The sequence below is a fragment of the Oncorhynchus keta genome, chromosome 28, assembly GCF_023373465.1.
Source record: "Oncorhynchus keta strain PuntledgeMale-10-30-2019 chromosome 28, Oket_V2, whole genome shotgun sequence".
NCBI lineage: Eukaryota > Metazoa > Chordata > Actinopteri > Salmoniformes > Salmonidae > Oncorhynchus > Oncorhynchus keta.
The window spans coordinates 48,189,352-48,216,321 of record NC_068448.1 but is presented as its reverse complement, the minus strand read 5'-3'; the positions used below and the strand labels follow the sequence as shown (position 1 = coordinate 48,216,321).

The 26,970-nt window shown below is 42.1% G+C and overlaps 1 protein-coding gene across 1 annotated transcript in view; it reads left to right on the top strand.

The window, feature by feature from the left end:
* Positions 1 to 26,970, top strand: part of LOC118361142 (sickle tail protein homolog) — a 241,670-nt gene that overhangs the window by 35,035 nt on the left and 179,665 nt on the right. The gene's annotated exons all lie outside the window — the stretch shown is intronic.

Below are 26,970 nucleotides of genomic sequence, written 5' to 3'. Positions count from 1 at the left end.
TATTTTCTATACAGTTATAGCTGTTCACCATTTTGTGGCCTCCTGTCAACCTTCATTGGTATCAGAAGTCTAATGGCACTATAGTGTGATAAGAGAGTCTGCTAAATTAACTAAATATAAATGTGCATATAAAAATGGACAATTGCAAAGCTTGCTGAGTATTATTCGAATCGTTACTGAGAACGTTGTTGTTGTTGTTCGCGCCGGCTACTTGCAAATGTGTTTCTGTTTTTTAAAATACAAAATGTATATTTCAAACTGTATTCATATATAGTATTCCTTTTTTATATCTTTGTCCATATTGTCGATGAGTTTCTAGTAGATGACCATATGGTTCCATAGAAAATTGCCTAATTAATGAAAACAGCATTGTATCAAAAATGGCGTTATTTTCAATGAACTCTGCAACTCTTCCAACTTTTTCCCCCAACTTCTACCAGTTTGACACCAAAATATTTACAACAAATACATACTGATGACGTAGCGTTGACTATCATTAAATGTGAAGACTGTGTTTTATCAAATCAATCCTCTATGTGTAATCTAATTACGCAATTAAACTAATCATGTAACTTTAATTAACTAGGAAGTCGGCACCACAGTAACATGTTGTTTATAGAGTTTCTATTTACTGAATATAACTCTTCAGATATTTTATTTCCTTATGGACTACAGTCTTCTATTAATGTATTATTACCTCATCTTTCTCATTCCTGAACATCGCAAACCCTTGGATATCTGCATGAACCCTAACATAAATCATGAATCAGCGATATACAAATTGGTTTAATTATTTATTTACTAACTTAAATCGATCACAGAATTACAGAAACACACAAACCCAATAGGTCATACATTGGTTACTGACATGGTTGAAAAGTCCCTAGTGGGCTAAGCTGATATGACAGCTTTGTAGACAAAGGAAAGGGGTGGGGACAGTTCAAAAGCGGGAAACTCAGAGAGGATTCACTGTAATAGAGTTGATAACTACACTCATGAAATGCTAATATTTTTAACATGAACACCTGCTCAAGTTACATATTTACGAGTGTATGCCTTTGTTGTCCCTCTTTGATCATCGGTCCGTCTGCTGGATATTCAGTCAACAGAAAATCTCTGGTTTGTCCACCAGAGATCAAAGTCTGTCAGTTGTTGTTAATATGGATACTTCAAAGTACCATTCGGAAATATTCTTGGATCGGATGCGTTTACCAGACTGAAGTATTTCAACAGCTGCAGCCTGAATAATTGGTCTTTAGTTTGTAGATTTCTTCACCATTTCAGCATGGGAATTATCTCCACATTCTCTGGTCTTGTCCTTTGGTAGAGTTGTAGTTTGAACCACTTCACACACCAGCTTCACCCGGCATGTTTTGGTCTCTTGAGTGATAGCCATTCCAATGGTGGGACCTCGGCCCGGCATTATCTTGACTATAGTCTTTAAATTCCCAACCATTTCAACATGTAGCGACAGCCCTATATTTTCTGGTCTAATGTAAATTTGGTTGGAAGTGGCTATTATACTATAGTAATAAAGGAGGCGTTCCATGACGCCGATGTCTCTACTCACGAGATTTGGTCACTGACTAGTTAAAACTTTATATGAAAACCCATACTCTCATCTTTTCAAAAGTACTTCTATACTCAATAATTTATTTTATACAACATTCAGATGCAGACTCCAAAACTGGGAAGTGTATACAACCAAAGAAACAGTCATGTGTGTGTCCCCTGTCCTTCATGAGGTCACCAAATGAAACACACTCGACATGACTGTTCCTTAAGTGTCCACGGACCATTTCAACTGCTTGAAACACATAAATACTGTTCGATTATTCAAACTTTTGGTGCCCAAGCGTCTCTCTGTGTTCCAAAGTTTTACATTCCAACCTCAAACACTACAGAGCATAGAGGCTGCGTATTTTACGACCGCCATTGAGCGGCCCCCTCCCTCTCTCCCTCTGCGGAAGAGAGAGAGAGGGGGCGCTGTTGAGCGGACCCACTGCAACCTGATCCTTCAGATCTTCACCGGAGAGTCATGACACTGACATCGTAAAATAAAGAACTGTGTCAAAATAAAGATAAAAAATAGTATGCTGAAACCCTCATATCAAACACCAATGGTTTTCACTAAGTTGATGGTTTATTTTCAGGATCATGTTTTACAGCTTTGTCATTCTATTTTTTTGGTCGTCTTATTTCATTAATTCATGTGTTTTACATGTGATAAGGCCGCACAAATAATTGCAGACACCTGTGATAATCTGAAGTACCCCAAAAGGGCCGCTAGACATCTTGTGATAGATTACATAAAATCCTTGAGATATACCAAAATTCTGGTAGTTTACTGGTAAAACTTAGAAAGTTTACTGTACAGCCATCCCTTTGCAATCCTAGACACTGTCGATCATTGAAGATAGTGGTGTCAAAGCCTTCGTAGTGATACATTTCATGAGCCTCTGTTAGGTATTCTTTATGTATTGACATTTATATGGATTTGGAATTCTGTTTTGAGTCACATTGTATTTCAAATGTGTTGCCAGTGTCTGAGGACGGAGACAATGATAACCAGATGAAAGGAGGTCTCTGTGTTTTGCCTTTGGAGGCTTGGAGCTCTCTTTTGAGTCAAGTCTATACAATGCCAAGAGAAGGAGTTGACAGTATGTGTGCGTGTGTGTGTGTGCGTATATGCTTGCTTGTGTGTGTGTGTGTGTGCGCTTCTTGCTTGCGATGTCTAATAATAGAAGTGGCTCCCTCTATGAAGGAAGCTCTATCTCGCTCTGCTACGGTGACCTGAGTAATCTACCCTGAACAGTTGGCTGTGTATGTGTGTGTGTGTGTGTGTGTGTGTGTGTGTGTGTGTGTGTGTGCGTGCGTGCGTGCGTGCGTGCGTGCGTGCGTGCGTGCGTGTGTGTTTGTGTATGCATGGTGTGTGCGTGGAGGGTGTCCTGTGCTCTGTTTCTTCCTGATTCATATTTCCTTGTTCCATTCAAATGCAGGGTAATTGTGTGAGTGAGTGGTGTGATGGCTGTAGGTCTGGACCTTTCTCTGTTACTCACTCATTGGTAATAAAGGGAACAGAAACATGGATGCCCCCCTTCTCCAAATTTCTGTCTTCCCAGCCCACCTGCTTATAACTAAGCGAAGAGAATCTTTGTCAAACTTTCCACGACCTTCAGGACCTTAAATCCCGCCGCTCCCTGAGTTACTGAGTTAGCCCCAGAGCTCCACTGTGAATGGCAACGCTTTAGACTTTTAATATCAGGAGGATTCCAGGTGATGCTTCGTGATAAAACTTTTTAGGCTGTCTGCTCTTTGATGTTCCTGTGTGCTTTTAATAAGGATCAGACTCAGGGGTGTTTGGCCGAACCCCACTACGGGGATGGCTCGGGTACAGCAGAGGGGGAGGGGGTCCCATCAGCCACCACAATTTTTATTTAATTTTTTATTCCTCCTCCTCTCTACTGCTCTCTCGCCCTATCTCCCTCTCTTTCTTTCTTCTCCCACTCTTCTCTTTAATCACAGTAGCCCCAACACCCCTCCTCCTCACTGGTGAGTTCATCAGTTCATTAAGGAGGACTTAGCCCAGATGAATTAGCCTTGTGAAGGACGACTCTCTCTGAAGTCCGAAGTTTTCACGAGCACCTTTGGGAATGGGGGTGGAGGGGGATAGGATGGGTCAGAGGGGTGTGGGGGTGGTGGAGGTGACTGAGAGGGATGTATGACACAGGAAGCACACTGAGCGGGGTGCGTGCTCCAGGAGAGCCCAGAAACACGTGTGTACACACGTTGGGGACTTCGGGGAGAGGGACGAGCCAGTCTGAACTCTGACCCTACATTTGAAATATAAGGCCAATCAAAAACATGTGAGATGCTGTGGCTATGGTAGGCCTAAATGAACATTTCTGAACCCTCGTGCATTTTTTACAAAATCATAGAGTATTTTTATTGAAAGGAAAGGGGGATACAGACCTAGTCAGTTGTACAACTGAATGCCTTCAACTGAAATGTGTGTTCCTCATTTAACCCAACCCCTCTGAATCAGAGAGGGGCAGGGGGTTGCCATAATCGACATCCACGTCTTCAGTGCCCAGGGAACAGTGGGTTAACTGCCTTGCTCAGGGACAGAACGATAGATTTTTACCTTGTCAGCTCAGGGATTCAAGCCAGCAACCTTTCGGTTACTGACAATCACTTCCTGTCCGAGCCAGTTGTAATAGAAACCTTGATGTTTGTACTGCACTCCTTTTAAACAGGGCCCATAAGGCTTTGGTCAGAAGTAGTGCACTATATAGGGAATAGGGTGCCATTTGGGGTGCACACCCTGTCACCATAAGCCAATAACGGACAAGCAGGATAGGCTATACAAGGTTATTAGTTCTGTCCAACTCAAAGATTCCCATATTTATCTCCAAAGCTAGATTTTTCAAAGTTATTTTGGGGGTCATTTGTATTATTTTTGTATTTGTATTTTTTAAGGATCCCCATTAGAAATATATAAATAGTCACAAAATAGTCCAAATTGGTGAAGTGAAAAAAAGAAGAAGACTTGTTTCAAAATGTCAAAAAAATTCAAAACTGAAAAGTGGTGCATGCATATGTATTCACCCCCTTTGATATGAATACCCTAAATAAGATCTGGTGCAACCAATTACCTTCAGAAGTCACATAATAAGTTAAATTAAGTCCACCTCATGTGCACCTCATGTGCAATCTAAGTGTCACTATATATATACACCTGTTCTGAAAGGCCTCAGAGTCTGCAACACCACTAAGCAAGCGGAACCATAAAGCAAGTGGCACCATAAAGACCAAGGAGCTCTCCAAACAGGTCAGGGACAAAGTTGTGGAGAAGTACAGATCAGGGTTGGGTTATTTAAAAAAATATCTGGAAATTTGAACATCCCACGGAGCACCAATACATCCATTATTAAACAATTGAAAGAATATGGCACCACAGCAAACCTGCCAAGAGAGCACCGCCCACCAAAACTCACGGACCAGGCAAGGAGGGCGTTGCTCAGAGAGGCAACAAAGAGACCAAAGATAACCCTGAAGACGCTGCAAAGCTCCACAGTGGAAATCGAAGTATCTGTCCATAGGACAACTTTAAGCCGTACACTCCACAGAACTGGGCTTTACAGAAGAGTGGCCTGAAAAAGGCCCTTGCTTAAAGAAAAAAATAAGCAAAAATGTTTGGTGTTCACCAAAAGGCATGTGGGAGACTCCCCAAACATATGGAAGAAGGTACTCTGGTAAGATGAGACTAAAATTGAGCTTTTGGGCCATCAAGGAAAATGCTATGTCTGGTGAAAACCCAACACCTCTCAACACCCTGAGAACACCATCCCCACAGTGAAGCATGATGGTGGCAGCATCATGCTGTGGGGATGTTTTTCATCGGCAGGGACTGGGAAACTGGTCAGAATTGAAGGAATGATGGATGGCACTAAATACAGGGAAATTCTTGAGGGAAACCTGTTTCAGTCTTCCAGAGATTTGAGACTGCGACAGAGGTTCACCTTCCAGCAGGACAATAACACAGCATGCTGCTAAAGAAACACTCAAGTGTTTTAAGGGGAAACATTTAAATGTCTTGTAATGGCCTAGTCAAAGCCCAGACCTTAATCCAATTGTGAATCTGTGGTATGACTTAAAGATTGCTTTACTCCAGCAGAACCCATCCAACTTGAAGGAGCTGGAGCAGTTTTGCCTTGGAAAATGGGCAAGAATCCCAGTGGCTAGATATGCCAAGCTTTATAGAGACATACCCCAAGAGACTTACAGCTGTAATTGCTGCAAAAGGTGGCTCTACAATGTATTGACTTTGGGGCGTGAATAGTTATGCACGCTCAAGTATTCTGTTTTTTTTGTCCTATTTATTGTTTGTTTCGCAATACAAAATGTTTTGCATCTTAAAAGTGGTAGGCATGTTGTGTAAATCAAATGATACAAACTCCCCAAAACTCCATTTTAATTCCAGGTTATAAGACAACAAAATAGGAAAAATGCCAAGGGGGTGAAAACTTTCACAAGCCACTGTACAGTAGAATATAATACAGTAGATACATATCAGATGAGTAAAGCAGTATGTAAACAGAATTTAAACATTATTCAAGTGACTAGTGTTCCATTATTAAAGTGGCCAGTGATTCCAAGTCTATGTACAGGTATATAGGACGGCAGCCTCTAAGGTGCAGGATTGTGTAACTGGGTGGAAGCCGGCTAGTGATGGCTATTTAAAAGATAGAAGATATAATCTGATTCTCAGTCTCTCGGTCCCAGCTTTGATGCACCTGTATTTACCTGGATAATAGCGGGGTGAACAGGCAATGGCTCGGGTGCTTGATGTCCTTGATGATCTTTTTTGCCTTCCTGTGACATCACCCTCTGGAGAGCCCTGCGGTTGCGGGCAGTGCAGTTGCCATACAGGGGGATGAAACAGCCTGACAGGATGCTCTCAATTGTTATCTGTAAAAGATTGTGAGGGTTTTAGGTGCCAATCCAAATTTCTTCAGTCTCCTATGATGTTGAATGCTTAGCTATTGTCAATGAACAGCATTCTTACATAGGTTTTCCTCTTGTCCAGATGGGATAAGGGAGTGTGCAGTGCGATGGTGATTGCATCGTCTGTGGATCTATTGGTGAGGTAAGCAAATTGAAGTGGGTCTAGGGTGTCAGGTGAGGTAGAGATGATATGATCCTTAACTAGCCTGTCATAGCACTTCATGATTACATAAGTGAGTCCTACGGGGTGATAGCCATTTAGTTCAGTTACCTTTGCTTTTTTGGGTACCTGAACAATGGTGGAAATCTTAAAGCAAGTGTGGACAGCAGACTGGGATAGGGAGAGATTGAATATGTCCGTAAACACTCCAGCTAGCTGGTCTGCACATGCTCTGAGGACGTGACTAGGGATGCCGTCTGGGTTGTCAGCTTTGTGAGGGTTAACACGCTTAAATGTCTTACTCACATCGGCCACGGAGAAGGAGAGCCCACTGTCCTTGGTAGCGGGCCGCGTCTGTGGCACTGTGTTATCCTCAAAGCGGGCGAAGAAGGTTTTTAGCTGTTTGTAACTACCCTTGTAGGTTGATTGATAACCTAAACCAGGTTGCAGGCACTAGCTTTTTCTTGAGTGGTCAGCTTGATGAAAGCCAGTCAATATTTAAATAACCCAGAAAATATACCTCTCTGTTGATATCACATACATTATCAAGCATTTCACACATGTTAACCAGATACTGACTGTTAGCAGATGGTGGTCTATAGCAGCTTCCCACAAGAATGGGCTTTAGGTGAGGCAGATTAACCTGTAGCCATATTACTTCAACAGTATTTAACATGAGATTGTCTCTAAGCTTTACAGGAATGTGGTTCTGAATATAAACGACAACACCTCCAACATTGGCATTTCTGTTTTTCTGTTTTTCTGTAGATATAACCATGTACTGCTACCACTGTAGTGAGATTGTCAGACTATGAATGTCATCTGTTACTATACAATTATTGATTTCATGACCCTTGTTTCTTAAGCTACATACATTTGAAGTCGGAAGTTTACATACACCTTAGCCAAATACATTTAAACTAAGTTTTTCACAATTCCTGACATTTAATCCTAGTATAGATTCACTGTCTTAGGTCAGTTAGGATCACCAATTTATTTTAAGAATGTGAAATGTATTTCAGATTTTATTTCTTTCATCACATTCCCAGTGGGTCAGAAGTTTACATACACTCAATTAGTATTTGGTAGCATTGCCTTTAAATTGTTTAACTTGGGTTAAACATTTTAGGTAGCCTTCCACAAACTTCCCACAATAAGTTGGGTGAATTTTGGCCCATTCCTCTTGACAGAGCTGGTGTAACTGAGTCAGGTTTGTAGGCCTCCTTGCTTGAACACACTTTTTCAGTTCTGCCCACACATTTTCTATAGGCTTTGTGATGGCCACTCCAATCTCTTGACTTAGTTATCCTTAAGCCATTTTGCCACAACTTTGGAAGTATGCTTGGGGTCATTGTCCATTTGGAAGACCCATTTGAGACAAAGCTTTAACGTCCTGGCTGATGTCATGAGATGTTGCTACAATATATTCACATAATTTTCCTTCCTCATGACGCTATCTATTTTGTGAAGTGCACCAGTCCCTCCTGCAGCAAAGCACCTCCGTGCTTCACGGTTGGGATGGTGTTCTTTGGTTTGCAAGCCTCCCCCTTTTTCCTCCAAACATAACAATGTTCATTATGGCCGAACAGTTCTATTTTTGTTTAATCAAACCAGAGGACATTTCTCCAAAAAGTACAATCTTTGTCCCCATGTGCAGTTAGAAACCGTAGTCTTTTTTATTACGGTTTTGGAGCAGTGGCTTCTTCCTTGCTGAGCGGCATTTCAGGTTATGTCGATATAGGACTCGTTTTACTATAGATATTTTTGTACCTGTTTCCTCTAGCATCGTCACAAGGTCCTTTGCAGTTGTTCTGGGATTGATTTGCACTTTTCGCACCAAAGTACGTTCATCTCTAGGGGACAGAACGCATCTCCTTCCTGAGCGTTTGGAAATTGCTCCCAAGGATGAACCAGATTGATTTTCCCATGATGTCAAGGAAAGAGGCACTGAGTTTGAAGGTATGCCTTGAAATACATCCACAGGGACACCTCCAATTGACTCAAATGATGTTAATTAGCCTATCAGAAGCTTCTAAAAGCATGACATCATTTTCTAGAATTTTCCAAGCTGTTTAAAGGCACAGTCAACTTAATGTATGTAAACTTCTGACCCACTGGAATTGTGATACAGTGAATTATATGTGAAATAATCTGTCTGTAAACAATTGTTGGAAAAATGACTTGTGTCATGCACAAATTAGATTTCCTAACCGACTTGCCAAAACTATAGTTTGTAATCAAGAAATGTGTGGAGTGGTTGAAAAACTTCCCACTTCAACTGAATGTTAACGTGGCCTATTTTCTGGGATGCTTGATTGTTTTCTTTGCTTTACTGGGAAGCTTAGCAGCTTAGCAAACGTAGACATGCTCATGTAATTTTCAGTAATGCAGCTCGGTTTTATTCTGAGCTTTGTGACGAGTCTGGACAGACCATCCCCAATAAGTTCCCCAAAGATATGTGAGCTCATTGCCCCTGTCAGAACCTGCAGTTCATTGTTCCATTACTTAATGTAGGGAATGTATCAACTCAACCCAAATATGTTCCCCATTGCTGGGCCTGGGCCTGAGTCTGAAGTCCAGTCCCCCCTCAAGCATCGCTCCACAGCTCAGCCTAGCCAAGCCTGCAGTACATTTGCTCTCTTTATCTCCTCTCTCTCTCTCTCTCTCTCTCTCTCTCTCTCTCTCTCTACTTTGCTAATGACTGAGCCACACTCAGAAAGCTTTAATGGCTTTCTGGCTAATGCTCTGATTTGATTTTCCACCAAACCTATTTCTAGATGAGAGTTCCATCTTTACTTTACTGCCCTCTGCCTTCGTTCTTTCTCCAGTGCACCCTCTCGTCCTCCTCTCTATCACTTAACCCAGAAATCTATAAGGCTATACGCTACAGTACGTGTGTGTGGATGTGTGTGTATGTGCTTTTCCAACGTTTCTGTGTTTGTGGGTTCGCATGCTTTTCCAACGTTTCTGTGTTGGTGGGTTCGTATGTGTGTGATATGTTCTGGGATGTGTGTACTCAGCGTGCTCCATGCTTTGGTTCATCTGGTCGTGTTAGAGATCTGGAAATCTGGGATGCTGATTGCAGGCTTGTTGAGGACTGGAGGCTATGCTGCTGTTTCCCGTTAAATGTTTTGTGGGAGAGAGAGGTAACTTCCTGGTTCTGACTGTATTGAGGATGCTGGATTTCAGCACCCAAAGAATAGCCCGCATTTAGGCTATTCTGTGGAGATTTGAATAAAAACGTAATTTTATATGACGTCGGAGCTCTAGTCCACCCACACTAGTCACCGCTTAACTCCATCGTAAATCATGGAGTTGAGTTTAGTCGGCTAACTTGGCACCAAATGGAAGCAAACAAACTGAAAGAGGGAATGACTACCTGAAACATTTGTTTCATGTTGTGAAGTGTTTTGCTACGGTGTGCACTGACTACGACCCTGCTGTCACTACAGCTCGCTGGAAAATACTGTATGCCACAACCCATTACTGGTCTTTCTTTCTTTCTTTCTTTCTTTCTTTCTTTCTTTCTTTTTCTCTGTCTCTATCTCTCTCTCCTCCATCTTTCTCTCTGTCACCCTCTATCTCTCTGTCACCCTCTCTATCACTCTATCTCTGTCACTTCTCTCTCTCTCTCAAATTCAAATGGCTTTATTGGCATCACATAAATTGCCTAAGCAAACACATAGACACATGTCATGACTGTCCTGACCAGGTCAGGTTACAGGAGACCACAACCCTACAGATTATCTCTCAACCCCATCAGAGGAGGAGAGATCTAGGGGTCTGAAGATATGGGGGTTTTATGACCCCTCACGACCCTGGTAAATCTCAGGCCACAGACAAATTCCTTTGTCCTGTTACTATGGAGAACCAGCCTCAGAACATTAAACATGAAATAAAGGGACTTTGGAACAATGGTTTCCGTCAGCCACAATGGTGGTCATGAAGATAGATGGAATATGAAAATGTATGTCATTTTTGTTTTGTTATTAAAGGTTAATAGATGACATTATTACAAAAACATTGTAACGTGAAGAGTTTTCCTAGTATATGTTTGATGTTTATACATTGTACGTTGTGTGGAATATGTCCAAATCAAAGGGAATGTTTTGGTAAAGATTAAATGTTAAGTTAGTTGTCTAAAATTGGATTTGAGTGAAATCTAGTCCTTGCCCTCAATAACTTGGTACGCCCAGAGAATTGCCCTAAAGGCGGCTACGCCCACTTCTGACCCAAGGGTATAAAACCTGTGAGTAAAGAATTCACAGAGATGACTACGTGACCCAAGCTGCAGCCAAAGTATAAAAAGTCAACGAACCCAGAACGCAACACAAGTTTGAAGACAAATAAATAATTTTCTATCCAAGCTACTGATGAGTAGCTGTGTCTAAGCGGGTGAATTCAAGCTGGACCCCCTTAGCATCCAATCCCAGTGAATCGTGGTATCACCTCCTCCCTCGGCCTACAGGGAGGAGGTGAGGGCCCTTGGAGTGTGGTGTCAGGAAAATAACCTCACACTCAACGTCAACAAAACTAAGGAGATGATTGTGGACTTCAGGAAACAGCAGAGGGAACACCCCCCTATCCACATTGATGGGACTAGTGGAGAGGGTAGTAAGTTTTAAGTTCCTCGGCGTACACATCACAGACAAACTGAATTGGTCCACCCACACAGACAGCATCGTGAAGAAGGCGCAGCAGCGCCTCTTCAACCTCAGGAGGCTGAAGAAATTTGGCTTGTTACCAAAAGCACTCACAAACTTCTACAGATGCACAATCGAGAGCATCCTGTCGGACTGTATCACCGCCTGGTACGGCAAATGCTCCGCCCACAACCATAAGGCTCTCCAGAGGGTAGTGAGGTCTGCACAACGCATCACCGGGGGCAAACTACCTGCCCTCCAGGACACCTACACCAACCGATGTCACAGGAAAGCCATAAAGATCATCAAGGACAACAACCACCCGAGCCACTGCCTGTTCACCCCGCTATCATCCAGAAGGCGAGGTCAGTACAGGTGCAGCAAAGCTGGGACCGAGAGACTGAAACACAGCTACTATCTCAAGGCCATCAGACTGTTAAACAGCCACCACTAACATTGAGTGGCTGCTGCCAACACACGGACTCAACTCCAGCCACTTTAATAATGGGAATTGATGGGAAATGATGTAAAATATATCACTAGCCACTTTAAACAATGCTACCTAATATAATGTTTACATACCCTACATTATTCATCTCATATGTATACGTATATACTGTACTCTATATCATCTACTGCATCTTTATGTAATACATGTATCACTAGCCACTTTAACTATGGCACTTTGTTTACATACTCATCTCATATGTATATACTGCACTTAATACCATCTACTGTATCTTGCCTATGCCGCTCTGTACCATCACTCACTCATATATCTTTATGTAGATATTCTTATCCCCTTACACTTGTGTCTATAAGGTAGTAGTTTTGGAATTGTTAGCTAGATTACTTGTTGGTTATTACTGCTTTGTCGGAACTAGAAACACAAGCATTTCGCTACACTCGCATTAACATCTGCTAACCATGTGTATGTGACAAATAAAATTGGATTTGATTTGATTTAAAGGGTTTCATTCCTCAGAGCTGTCTGTCCTCAGAAGACCCCTTCCATAGCAAGGGTGGGGGAACAGACTCCTAAGCCAAAAGGACATGGACATTGGGAGGACGATCAGAGAGGTGCGCAGGAGAAGTGCGTCATCGGGCAGCTGAACGGTCCCCTGAACGGTCCACGCAGAGAATCCTCGGAGATCATCCCCACGTAATTAATCTTTCTCCTTAGCTAGCCTGTCATAGCACTTCATGATGACAGAAGTGATAGTCATTTAGTTCAGTTACCGTTGCTTTTTGGGTACAGGAACAATGATGGACATCTTGAAGCAAGTGTGGACAGCAGACTGGGATAGGGAGAGATTGAATATATCCGTAAACACTCCAGCCAGCTGGTCTGCGCATGCTCTGAAGACGTGGCTAGGGATGCCGTCTGGGCTGGTAGCCTTGTGAGGGTTAACGAGCTTAAATGTCGGCCACAGAGAAGGAGAGCCCAATGTCCTTGGTAGCGGACCATGTCTGTGGCACTGTGTTATCATCAAAGCGGGCGAAGAAGGTGTTTAGCTTGTCCGAACGCAAGACGTTGGTGTCCACGACGTGGCTGGTGGCTTGTAGTCTGTGATTGTCTGTAGACCCTGCCATGTACGGGCTCCCAAGTGGCGCACCGGTCTAAGGCACTGCTTCTCAGTGCAAGAGATATCACTACAGACCCTGGTTAGATTCTAGGCTGTATCACAACCGGCCGTGATTGGGAGTTCTATAGGGCGGTGCACAATTGCCAAACAATTGTGCACCGATTTACAAACAAGGGATCCAATTCGGGAAGTCGTATTCATGGTCGTAATGCTGCTGAGTTACCGCCGCTCTGATATCCAAAAGTTATTTCCGGCTGTATGTAATAACATTTTTAAAAATGTACTAGGAGATATTAATTAAGAGGACAATAATGAAATAGAGAGAAAGACATAGGTAGCAATGTTATTACTCTGGTTGGTCTCTCTCTCTCTCTCTCTCTCTCTCTCTCTCTCTCTCTCTCTCTCTCTATACCTGGAATATATCCCAGTCCATGTGATCAAAACAATCTTGAAGCATGGATTCTGATTGGTCAGACCAGCGTTGAATAGACCTTAGCACGGGTACTTTCTGCCTATAGGAAGACAGGAGCAAAATGGAGTCATGATCAGATTTGCTGAAGGAAGGGTGGGGAGGGCCTTGTAGGCTTTTAGAAAAGTTGAGTACCAGTGCTCCAATGTTTTTCCTGCACGATTTGGTGATCTCTCACTTTCTTATCCCTGACTCCCTAATCTCTCGCTTTGTTATATACTTCAGCCACCACACTGAAACACACGTTTTCAACTCACCAGAACAATTTATGTTTCCCCTATTGGCATGAAACACGTATTCATATTAACATTCATGTAAGTGTTGAATAAACATGAAACAGAAGGGGGCAGAAATGTTCACCTAGGCATGAACACACAGCAGCTTCCCTGGGTCCACATTATGAAGATCAACGGATGTGTGTGTGTGTGTGTGTGTGTGTGTGTGTGTGTGTGTGTGTGTGTGTGTGTGTGTGTGTGTGTGTGTGTGTGTGTGTGTGTGTGTGTGTGTGTGTGTGTGTGTGTGTGTGTGTGTGTGTGTGTGTGTGTGTGAATATCTGTCTTCCCTGTACAGACCTTCTCTTAAATTATGCAGATTAAACTCATTAGCAGGGTTAATTAAAGGTGCTTTTTTAAGCCCGTATTCACAAAGAATATCAAGCAGGAATCCTAAGATCAATTTGGTATTTTAGATCACAATGAATAAGATGATGAGGACCTGATCCTAGTTCAGGACACTTATTCCACTCAATGCAGACCATTTGGCAATGCCAGTTTAGGGAGATAGCATTACTGTTATATGGTGTAGCGATTACATTACTATAACTTTTGAAGTTATGATGAGGAGAGGGAATGTAACTTCAAACATGTCTGTGTGTAAGAAATATTTCAGTGGAAGTCTGGTATCCTTTTGGACACACACACACACACACACACACACACACACACACACACACACACACACACACACACACACACACACACACACACACACACACACACACACACACACACACACACACACACACACACACACACACACACACACACACACAATGGACACACAGATTCCTCCCATCTCTCATGAGACTTCTTAAGCTAGCTGCCTTTTCTCATGTTAAAGGTCATAAGTGGAAAATGGCAGGTAAAAGCATGAGCCGTAAGTTATAGATGCTAAATGGGTTTAAAGTACACATCGATATGAAATGCTACATCCCAGGTACCATTGTTTGAGAAGATGGAAGATGTACAGTAACTGCCAAAATGAAGGAAACACCAACACAGTGTCTTAATAGGGCATTGGGCCACCACAAGCTTCCAGAACAGCTTCAATGCACCTTGGCATAGATTCTACAAGTGTCTGGAACTCTATTGGAGGGATGCAACACCGTTCTTCTCACACAAGTGCTAAATTGGGTTGAGATCTGGTGACTGATTGACAAACACACACACACCACATGCACTTTAAACCCCCCATGCTCCTTTGAGACCCCTCTTTCAAAGTCTAAGCATGATGGGATGTTAATTGCTTAATTAACTCAGGGACCACACCTGTGTTGAAGCATCTGCTTTCAATATACTTTGCATTCCTAATTTCCTCGTGTTTCCTTTATTTTGGCAGTTACCTGTAGTTCACACAGAGATCCTATACTTCATGCGCATATGTAATTTTATGGTAGTTCATGTCTGTGGATTCATAGCCTACATCGAAAGCTCCATATCGCATGATTTCACATGTGGAAAATCACGTGAAAACGTACAGTATCAGTCAAAAGTTTGGACCCCACTTCTCATTCAAAGGTTTTTCTTTATTTTACTATCTTCTACATTGTAAAATAATAGTGAAGACATCAAAACTATGAAATAACTCATATGGAATCATGTAGTAACCTAAAAAGTGTTAACCAAATCAAAATATATTTTAGATATTAGATTCTTCAAAGTAGGCACCCATTGCCTTGATGACAGCTTTGCAAACTTTTGGCATTCTCTGAACCAGCTTCACCTAGATTGATTTTCCAACAGTCTTAAAGAAGTTCCCACATATGCTGAACACTTGTTGGCTGCTTTTCCTTCACTCTGCAGTCCAATTTATCTCAAATCATTGCGGTTTGGCGATTGTGGAGGCCTGGTCATCTGATGCGGCACCAACACTCTCCATCCTGGTCAAATATCCTTTACACGGCCTGGAGGTGTAAGGAAAATTATCAGAATTCTGCAACCCTAGTACTGACAGAAGTGCCTCGAGACTGCAGCTGTCTCAGTGTAAAAGGAGCATTTTCTCTCCATAATGTATGAGTGTGGGATGAAAAGGACTGTGTTTTAGCTCCTCGAGCTGTTTACATGATTCTCCCAGCATGGAGCCAACAGGCACCGGGAATGGTTGGGGGGAGACTAACTCTAATGAAACACCCTGCACCCACTAGAGATGTAGCTAATAGGCTTTATTATGGGGACATTTTGTGTGTGTGTTCCCTCTCAATTTTTTCAAGTGTTTGTCCTAAATTACCTGGACCTTGGGTTTCCCTGCTCAGGTCATCAGGTCAGGAAGAACTCTAGGGAACCCTGGCTCTACATGGCCCAATACAGTTACTGCCTTGTCTCCTTACACCAGGGTGTGGCTTGTCCAAATAACCTAGGAGTTGGGTGGGACTCCACTTTCAGAATGACTGTATCCTTCATGTCTTATCCAGCCTTGTGTTTCAGTCGTATTTCCATTCTGGTGTCGTTTTGTGTCCATTTTTGTGTCCTGCTATTGAGGATCGTAAGGAAAACTTTTTTATTTTTTTATTTTTATTTTTTACAAATGAAGTATTTCACTTAGCCCTCTTGCCAGGTTTGTAGCTACTGAATATGTAGGATATAAGGTTGACTTTTGAAAGTTATTTGATGAATATCTTCGATAAACATTTGGAATGCATGCTGGCTGTTCTGTTTCTTTCTCCTGACTTTTAGTTTTCCCTCAAGCTGAAGAGGAGGTCACTGTACAAATAACACATATAGTACACCCACAAACCTACCAAAGCTGATTCTTCAGAAACATCATCTCCTTGATGTGGCAGAGTAATAGAAAAGTGTTCACTGAGCAGCTGAATACCTTTGTGTCTACTAAACCCATTTCTAAATCATAGAGTGCATCCCAAATGGCATACCAAATGGCACCATATTCCCTACATAGTGCACTACTTTTGAGCAGAGCCCTGTGTATGCACACTTAGAAAAAAAAAAAAAAGGTTTCAAAAGGGTTCTTTGCGGAGGGATAGGGTTCTACCAAGAACCATGTTGATCAGAAGACAAGAGTTCTTTGTAAAGTTCTTTGTAACGCAAAGAGTTCTACCTAGAACCTTCAACGTCCTATGATCCGTTTTTGGTAGAAAGGGTCCTCTGATGATTCTTTGGACTGCGTGAAGGATTCTTTGGAAGGCAAGAAGGGTTCTACATAGAACCATATATAATATTTCCCAGCATGCTCTATTGATTTTCAGAATTGTTTGTTTTACTATAATATCTGTGTTTTTACAAGAACTTTGATTGGTTGATTCATTTTGATGTTACATCCAATCTGTTGGACTAATTGCACCCATTAGTAAGATGGTTGTTCCAGTTTAGATGATTGAGGAAGTCTCAGTATTAATTATTCACTACCCTGGTAGTCGATCTGAATGCAAGTTGCGGGTGATTAACGATTCCACTTGTTTGACAACTCTGGATGGATTCCAATATGAATTACACATTACTTTGCAGCCAGCATAATATGATTTGCAGGCCTGATGTGTCCTGTAAACCAGGAGATTCCTAACACCACTGTGTTAGGGTATAACTTGGCCCTCAGTGAAAGACCTAAAGCTATACAGTACCAGTCAAAAGTTTAAACACACCAACTCATTCAAGGGGTTTCCTTTACTATTACTATTTTCTACATTGTAGAATAATAGTGAAGACATCAAAACATTATGAAATAAATATACAGAATTATGTCTTAACCAAAAAAAGTGAAAATATATTTTATATTTGAGATTCTTCAGGGTAGCCACCCTTTGCCTTGATGACAGCTTTTCACACTCTTGGCATTCTCTTAATAATTCCATGTGTACTTTCATAGTTGTGATGTCTTCACTATTATTCTACAATGTAGAACATTTAGAAAAACCCTTGAATGAGTAGGTGTGTCCACACTTTTTACTGGTACTGTGTGTATTGTCATAAATAATATCATCTTAAAGGCTAATTATGTAGGTGGAATCCTTCATAGAGGGTTCTAGGAAGAACTCTCCAAAGATAAAAAAGGATTCTCGGTAGAACCCTTCATAGACGGTTCTAGGAAGAACCTTTAGATGATACAATGGTTTTTGGTAGAACCCTCCATAGAGGGTTCTATATATAACCCTCTGAAAAGGGTTCTACCTAGCACCAAAAAGGGTGGACAAAACCAAAGAACCCAGTATGGTTCAACTTAGCTACTTTTTTTTAGAAGAGTGTATATATAGTGACGAGGGTACCATTTGGGACACTCAAGGTCCTGATTGACTGATTCCTTTTCAGACGGTTACTCAAATCAAATCAAATCAAATCAAATCAAATGTTATTTGTCACATACACATGGTTAGCAGATGTTAGTGCGAGTGTAGCGAAATGCTTGTGCTTCTAGTTCTGACAATGCAGTAATAACCAACAAGTAATCTAGCTAACAATTCCAAAACTACTACCTTATAGACACAAGTGTAAGGGGATAAAGAATATGTACATAAAGATATATGAATGAGTGATGGTACAGAGCGGCATAGGCAAGATACAGTAGATGGTATTGAGTGCAGTATATACATATGAGATGAGTATGTAAACAAAGTGGCATAGTTAAAGTGGCTAGTGATACATGTATTACATAAGGATGCAGTAGATGATATAGAGTACAGTATATACGTATACATATGAGATGAATAATGTAGGGTATGTAAACATTATATTAGGTAGCATTGTTTAAAGTGGCGAGTGATATATTTTACATAATTTCCCATCAATTCCCATTATTAAAGTGGCTGGAGTTGAGTCAGTGTGGTGGTAGCAGCCACTCAATGTTAGTGGTGGCTGTTTAACAGTCTGATGGCCTTGAGATAGAAGCTGTTTTTCAGTCTCTCGGTCCCAGCTTTGATGCACCTGTTCTGACCTCGCCTTCTGGATGATAGCGGGGTGAACAGGCAGTGGCTCGGGTGGTTGTTGTCCTTGATGATTTTTATGGCCTTCCTGTAACATCGGGTGGTGTAGGTGTCCTGGAGGGCAGGTAGTTTGCCCCCGGTGATGCGTTGTGCAGACTTCACTACCCTCTGGAGAGCCTTACGGTTGTGGGCGGAGCAGTTGCCGTACCAGGCGGTGATACAGCCCGACAGGATGCTCTCGATTGTGCATCTGTAGAAGTTTGTGAGTGCTTTTGGTGACAAGCCAAATTTTTTCAGCCTCCTGAGGTTGAAGAGGCGCTGCTGCCCCTTCTTCACGATGCTGTCTGTGTGGGTGGACCAATTCAGTTTGTCTGTGATGTGTACGCCGAGGAGCTTAAAACTTACTACCCTCTCCACTACTGTTCCATCGATGTGGATAGGGGGGTGTTCCCTCTGCTGTTTCCTGAAGTCCACAATCATCTCCTTAGTTTTGTTGACGTTGAGTGTGAGGTCATTTTCCTGACACCACACTCCGAGGGCCCTCACCTCCTCCCTGTAGGCCGTCTCGTCGTTGTTGGTAATCAAGCCTACCACTGTTGTGTCGTCCGCAAACTTGATGATTGAGTTGGAGGCGTGCGTGGCCACGCAGTCGTGGGTGAACAGGGAGTACAGGAGAGGGCTCAGAACGCACCCTTGTGGGGCCCCAGTGTTGAGGACCAGCGGGGTGGAGATGTTGTTGCCAACCCTCACCACCTGAGGGCGGCCCGTCAGGAAGTCCAGTACCCAGTTGCACAGGGCGGGGTCGAGACCCAGGATCTCGAGCTTGATGACGAGCTTGGAGGGCACTATGGTGTTAAATGCCGAGCTGTAGTCGATGAACAGCATTCTCACATAGGTATTCCTCTTGTCCAGATGGGTTAGGGCAGTGTGCAGTGTGGTTGAGATTGCATCGTCTGTGGACCTATTTGGGCGGTAAGCAAATTGGAGTGGGTCTAGGGTGTCAGGTAGGGTGGAGGTGATATGGTCCTTGACTAGTCTCTCAAAGCACTTCATGATGACGGAAGTGAGTGCTTCGGGGCGGTAGTCGTTTAGCTCAGTTACCTTAGCTTTCTTGGGAACAGGTACAATGGTGGCCCTCTTGAAGCATGTGGGAACAGCAGACTGGGATAGGGATTGATGGAATATGTCCGTAAACACACCAGCCAGCTGGTCTGCGCATGCTCTGAGGGCGCGGCTGGGGATGCCGTCTGGGCCTGCAGCCTTGCGAGGGTTGACACATTTAAATGTTTTCCTCATGTCGGCTGCAGTGAAGGAGAGTCCGCATGTTTTTGTTGCGGGCAGTGTCAGTGGCACTGTATTGTCCTCAAAGCGGGCAAAAAAGTTATTTAGTCTGCCTGGGAGCAAGACATCCTGGTCCGTGACGGTGCTGGTTTTCTTTTTGTAATCCGTGATTGACTGTAGACCCTGCCACATACCTCTTGTGTCTGACCGTTGAATTGAGATTCTACTTTGTCTCTATACTGACGCTTAGCTTGTTTGATTGCCTTGCGGAGGGAATAGTTACACTGTTTGTATTCGGTCATGTTTCCAGTCACCTTGCCCTGATTAAAAGCAGTGGTTCGTGCTTTCAGTTTCACGCGAATGCTTCCATCAATCCACGGTTTCTGGTTTGGGAATGTTTTAATCGTTGCTATGGGAATGACATCTTCATCTTCTAATGAACTCGCACACCGAATCAGCGTATTCGTCAATGTTGTCGTCTGACGCAATACGGAACATATCCCAGTCCGTTCACTCCTTTAGTTGTCCTGCCTGAACAACAACAGAGCTATATGTCAAGGAGAGAGAGTGGGGATAATTATACATGTAAGCTATATTTCATGCAAATCTGATCAAAGCGTCTAGACAATAACGATCATCACTTGACAAGGTAATACGCCAGTTATTATCACCTTAACCAGTTTAGCAGTTCCATTATGCCATTGTAATTAAACTGACAAACTTACTGTTTACTTACAATACTAACAGTTTTGATGGACAGGTTTTGTTAGTCCCAGTGGAAGTCCCACAGTGTGTGTGTGTGTGTGTGTGTGTGTCATGAGTTGTGGTCTAATGGGAAATAGCGTGAGCCTGCCCTTCCTCTCTTCCTTAGTTTGTGGTTATGCTGTCTTCTGGCTGCTATTCCCAACAATATGCTGTTGCTTTCAGGCTTGGCCAAGAGGCATCTCTCTCATCTCTCTCGCCCCCATATATCTCTCTTCACTTCTCTTTCTCTCTTTATGTCTCTCTCCCTCTCTCTCTCTAGGCAGCCAGGCAGTGAACGGAAAGTCAATAACCCATAGACTGACAGACTCTTATTTACATCGTCTGAGAACGTGATTCACTCTCTTCCCCTCTCCCCTTCTCTGTCTGTCGTTCTATAGTTCTCTCTTTCCTCTGTCTGTCGCTCTATAGTTCTCTCTTTCTCTGTCTGTCGCTCTATAGTTCTCTGTCTGTCGCTCTCTCTCTCTCTCTCTCTCTCTCTCTCTCTCTCTCTCTCTCTCTCTCTCTCTCTCTCTCTCTCTCTCTCTCTCTCTCTCTCTCTCTCTCTCTCTCTCTCTCCCCCTTACAGTTTACAGGGCCAAGGGCTATGTTCTTCTGCCTGATAAGCAGTTGTCCATTAAAGACGAACAAGACAAATACCCAGCGATAAAACATGCAGACAATCTGTTCCGCTGGCAGACAAAGACTTAGACAAGACTCTCTTTTAATCCTGAGCCACTGAAGAGAATAAATTATTTGGTTTGCCACTGAATTTACAGGGACTGACTCTTTGAAAGATAGATATGCTACATACTCATGTACTCCTTTTGTACTAAACGTCAGGGGAAATAGGCCAATCCAAATGCTTGTATTGTAGAACATTGTCGACACTTTCCTGTTTGTGCTTGATGTCCATAGATGTGTCTCTAAGCCTAGAGGAGCCTACATAGGAGAAGTAAGCCATAAGGCCACTGGGGGGCCTCAGAGACAGGCCATGGGTAGAGTCTTCTGGACTGCCTCCAATAAACAGAATGTTATGCAGAGTCTGTCACCTGGCATAGTTCAAATACTATTTGAAATCTTGCAAATACTTTGTGTTTTCTTTAGCATGTCTGGAGTGCCACCCTCCAGGTCCGGAATATTATTTTGGTCAATAAAGCCAGGTAAGCTCAACCATCTGTCAAGGCTGCCTTTCTGCTTATAATGTGACAAATATCTTGATGCATTTGGACTGTTTAGTGGCTTTGATTGTGAAGGAACTTTCTCAATTTGGGCTATGTTATGAATGATTTGTTTGTTGTCAATTTGAAGAGCGACATTCTGTTTATATTGTTTTACCTTTTGCAAATTATATCGGAACCTTCTTGACAGAAGCAACATTTCATCCTTAAACTCAAATCAAGGCTATGTTTGCATCATAAATGGCTTTGGGCCCTCAGTGCACTATGTAGAGAATAGGGTGCCATTTGGGACCTAAGCCTATGACTTTATTCCTGGAGCACTGTGGTATTTTACTGTCCTCTGAATGAACCTGATCATTCACTACAACTAGCAACAACAGCATCTAGTGTCCGCATCCTCCAGTTTAGATTTAAGAGGCTGATTACAATGAATCTGCATATCCAAACTAGGGGTCGTGACCCCCGATTTTGAAAATGTGCTCAAGAGAGAAACTGAGAAAAGGTTACGTCAGTAACCTCTGTTAGACGCTAGATGTAGTTGTAATAAACAGATTGGCTTCTTCTTGCAAATGTGTCTGTCTTTTGAGCGGATTAAGCTACAAAATATTATGACCCCATCACTGAAAGATAAAACTCTCAGGAACAGGTACCTGTCTGTTTCCCACAAGCCACACAGGATTCATTAGAAACAGAGTTGACAAGACCAGGCACTAAATCAGACTGGGGGGGGCTGATCTTTTGAACTTCAAAATAACTTTCTGATGCATTTCAGTCACTTCAAACCATACTTCCTTCAGATTGATATACTGTCTAAAGTACTGTCCGACTGATTTGTCATAGACTGTCATAGCCCCAATTAAAATAGTAAACATCGGGCGTTGGTTACATCCTTTTTTCTTTCTTTTTTTACATGATGGGGCTGCTATTCTGGCTCTATATACAGTGGGGTACAACATTATTGGATCCCTTGATAAAGGTGAGCAAAAAAGACTGTGTAAAATAAATAATACAAATACTGAGCTATACTGTATGCACATTATTAAAAAAAAGTATTATTATGTTATTTTATTCTAAAACGATTGCTCAGAGATATAGATTTTGTTGAACAAGTAGTACAAAAATAAGAGAAAAGTTGATTGACACCCCTGTTTTCAATACTCCGGCCTTTTTCTAAAACGTTTTATGAGATTGGAGAACACATTGGACGGATCTTAGACCATTCAAGGGCCCCAGGACAAGTGGGAGCAAAAAATATACAGTATATGTTTCAGGAATGCCAATCGTATCTGTTTCTAGCTACAGAAAGAATTTCAGAACATTCTGAGATGGTGGGTGTCATGGCCTGCTAAAATGACATGGAAAGACTATTAAGATGAATAGCCTCTGACTGTCTTAGGGGTCGTCTGGAGGCTCGATTCATCCTCAACTTTGCATCTCAAATGACCAGAGCCTGTTCAAAAGTAGTGCATTAAATAGGGAATAGGGACCTAGTGTCTGCCATCATGTTCTGCTATAGACAATATGCCTATGGGACATACAATATAAATAACCAAATAGCTTAACATTGTTCTCTGTTTATGTACAATATCCAGGTAAAGAGAAACGTCCATAGACGAGTGTCGGACATGTCAGACACATCACACAGATGGGTCAGCTAAAATATACACTGAGTATGCCGAACATTAGGAACACCTTCCTTTTTGCCCTCAGAACAGCCTCAATCCCTTGGGGCATGGACTATACAAAGCATCAAAAGCATTTCACAGGGATGCTGGCTCATGTCAACGCCAATGCTTCCTACTGTTAGGGCTGTTACGGTGACGATATTACTTCCACACCGGCGGTCACGAGTCATGACCGCAGTCAAAGTCTACGAGATGATTATGTCACGGTAACTCAGTTTTTCCAAGCTCTGATGCTGCTTATGGTCATTAGTAGCCTACCAAACTTTATAACTGTATCAGACTTCAGGATAAGACACAGATGCAGACAGTTCGTAATAACAAAAGTTTATTACAAAACGGGGCAGGCAAATGACAGATCAAGGGCAGGCAGAGGTCAGTAATCCAGGGCAGAGTCCGTAAGGTACAGAGCGGCAAGCAGGCTCAGGGTCAGGGCAGTCAGAATGGTCAAAAATCGGGAGAACTATAAAACAGGAACTAACGAGAAACAGGAGTACAGGAAAAATGCTTGACGAGACAAGACGAACTGGCAACAGACAAACAGGAAACACAGGTATAAATGCACAGGGGTTAATGGGGACAATGGGCTACACCTAGAAGGGGTGGAGACAAGCACAATACAGGCGAAACAGATCAGGGTGTGACAAACTGCCTGGTACTCAGCACTCTATTGTCCCTCTAATCACTCTTGACATCAATGCAAATGTAATTGGGAATCTAATCATGAGCCCATGAGCTCGTGTTGCACAACATTTCTATAGGCTATGCAATTGCATCAGAAAACAGAGTTTTGATGGCCTCTATTAAAAAGAGGAGGATCCCATCAGCTTTTTATAGGCTAGGCCTACTATATTTATTTCTCAACTTTCCTAATATTAAGCATATTGCTTCTATTTACAACAGGAGTGTAGCCTACCTGGCTGGCTTGGAAATTAACCACGGGAAAAGCATCCTCCATTCGCTATTTCAGTGCATAAATGACATGTATTTTTCCCCCTGCCTCTGTTTCAAGACAGGTGCATGATAATGGTCTATTCTAAATAAAAAACATTTTATATATATATTATTTAGTATATGTAACAACAAGATTAAATTAAGAATAGTCTGATGGGTGACAATATTAGCCTATCACATGTGAATTATATATCACTTATGAATGATGCCCAGTTTGTGCAGTAAGGCAAGAAACAGCGCATGGACTTTTTCAAATCATAGTCACAAACCTCATGTAGCCTAGCCCATAGGCCTAATGTTTTGATAAGGGTTGTATCACAACTAAAGTGGCCAAATAATTTCAGCACATTCTTCTTTACAACTGGGGTAGAGCTTAATTGTCATACATAGGCGGTTTGTGGAAGATAATTTTCACCATAAAAATCCACTTTTATAATAAAACATTACATGCATAATCGCATTTGCGGTCACTTTTGAGAATGGTGTTTTCCCACTAATTGATTGCATTTTTAACATTTGTGCTTATAGCTGCCGTGTGTATATTGCTGCAGTTGTAATGTGAAGAAGTAGTCTAATAGTTTATCAACATTTTAGCTAAACTTTCTGATCTGTTGCATCAGCCTCATTGCTTTTAAACTTTTTTTTTGATTTGGAATTTATAACATCCCACAACTGACCCAGACTATTTTTGGAATATTTTTTTCTCACACAAGAGGACAATAGAATAGGTCAACTTTTGTACTATGGGGATAGTAGATTGACATTGGCTAGTGCTTTTGCTGTTCGTTAGGCCTACTCATCTTGTTGGCTGACGAAAAGTAAATGTGGCCAGTTCTTCCAACATCTTCACCTCGGAATTCGATAAGGATGTGTGCAGTTGCGTCCCCGATGTGTCTGTCTTCACTTTTAGCCTGTGAGAAGGACGTGATCATGTGATGGGCATTGGCTAATAAGACTTGAGATATCTGAGAGAGCCATGTGAGTGAGAGTTGCTTCAGAGCACACAGCCGGGAGAAGGGAATTATGATTATTATATTCATCCAAAGGACACAGCAGCCACTGGCTGCAAAAGGCATGGATTTTTTAGGGGGCATTATGGCCACACAAAGGGGATACCGACAGGAAATTTGAGGCATTATCAAGTGCTTGTCTAATTGTGAATGAGAGACTAATGAAGTGTGTGCAACCTGTGCAAAAAAACTAAGCAGAGCTCATGCCTTTCATGCTACTTTTTTTCAAACCATCATTTAAGTCGCATCAGGCAGCCATAGAATGTATTCAAAATCAAAACATATAGCCCAACGTTTGTATTACAACTAAAATTGTATAAATAACTATTGGAGGACCTGTTTCTTTGTTATCCAACGCATGTCCGGACTCCCTCAAATTGTTTGTAGAAAATATTATTTATATTTTATTCAGCTAAGTTCAATTGTTTTCTTCATACTATAAAATAATATCAAATAATGCCACAGAATTCTAAGCAAATCTTGTCTGCTAAATGAACTAGTGTAGCCCACAGCCATTGGAAAGCCAGATCAGGTTCTAACATTGTCACGTTCGTCGTAAGAATGGGTGGACCAAAGCGCAGCGTGAGTAGAGTTCCACATATTTATTACAGTGAAACTTCAAAACAACAAAGAATTAACGAATGTGCAGTATGTAGCGCACATAGGCACTAAACAAAACAATATCCCACTAACTAGAAAGCACCCCCAGTCACGTGACAAACATAATGACTCTGTTTTTCTGAAATATACATTTTGTTCATGTATGTCTCTTTAGACCTGTCTAAAATAATGAATGGATTTATTTTGAGGGTGTAGGCTGTATTAAATGGGTTTCTAAGACTTTTTCAAATGTAGATGTTCCAAAGGTCTGCATCAGTTTTTGTCATCAGTTCTTGTCTTTCCCATTCACCCTCTGAATGGCACACATACACAATCCACGTCTAGATTTTCTCAAGGCTTGAAAATCCTTCTTTAACCTTTCTCCTCCCCTTCATCTACACAAGTGACATCGATAAGGGATCATAGCTTTCACTTGAATTCACCTGGTCAATGTATGTCATGGAAAGAGCAGGTGTTCTTAATGTTTTGTACACTCCCAGACGAGATAAGGACAAAGTGAATATAGGTCAGTGCTTGCGTCCGTAGCACTTTGTATGGATTTGAGTGGTCACATATAATACATGTTGACAAAATGGCTGTGAGACAAAGACTGGGAGACTGTTGCTGTACTCCCAGGTAAGGCCATTGATTCCGGGTACCACTAAAGACCCCAGTATTCAGTCAGACAGAAGAAGATGTGTGTCACCATCCAGGCCCATGTCACAGCATGTAGTGGCCTGACTGGGAGATGGCAATACATTCCTGATGTACCTTTCATCCCCAAAGCCACGTTAGCGTTCACTGCACATGTTTGCTGAACAATTCAACCCTTTTGTTCGTGTCACTGATATTTAGAAATTCACATACAATATTTGGTTCATAAGCATTGACTGTAATATATCCAGGGACATGTGGTGAAACGACTGCTGTGCAAGGTATTAGGCAACAGCTTTCTTCCCGGGCCCATATTCACAAAGCGCATTTAGAGTAAGAATAGCGATCTAGGA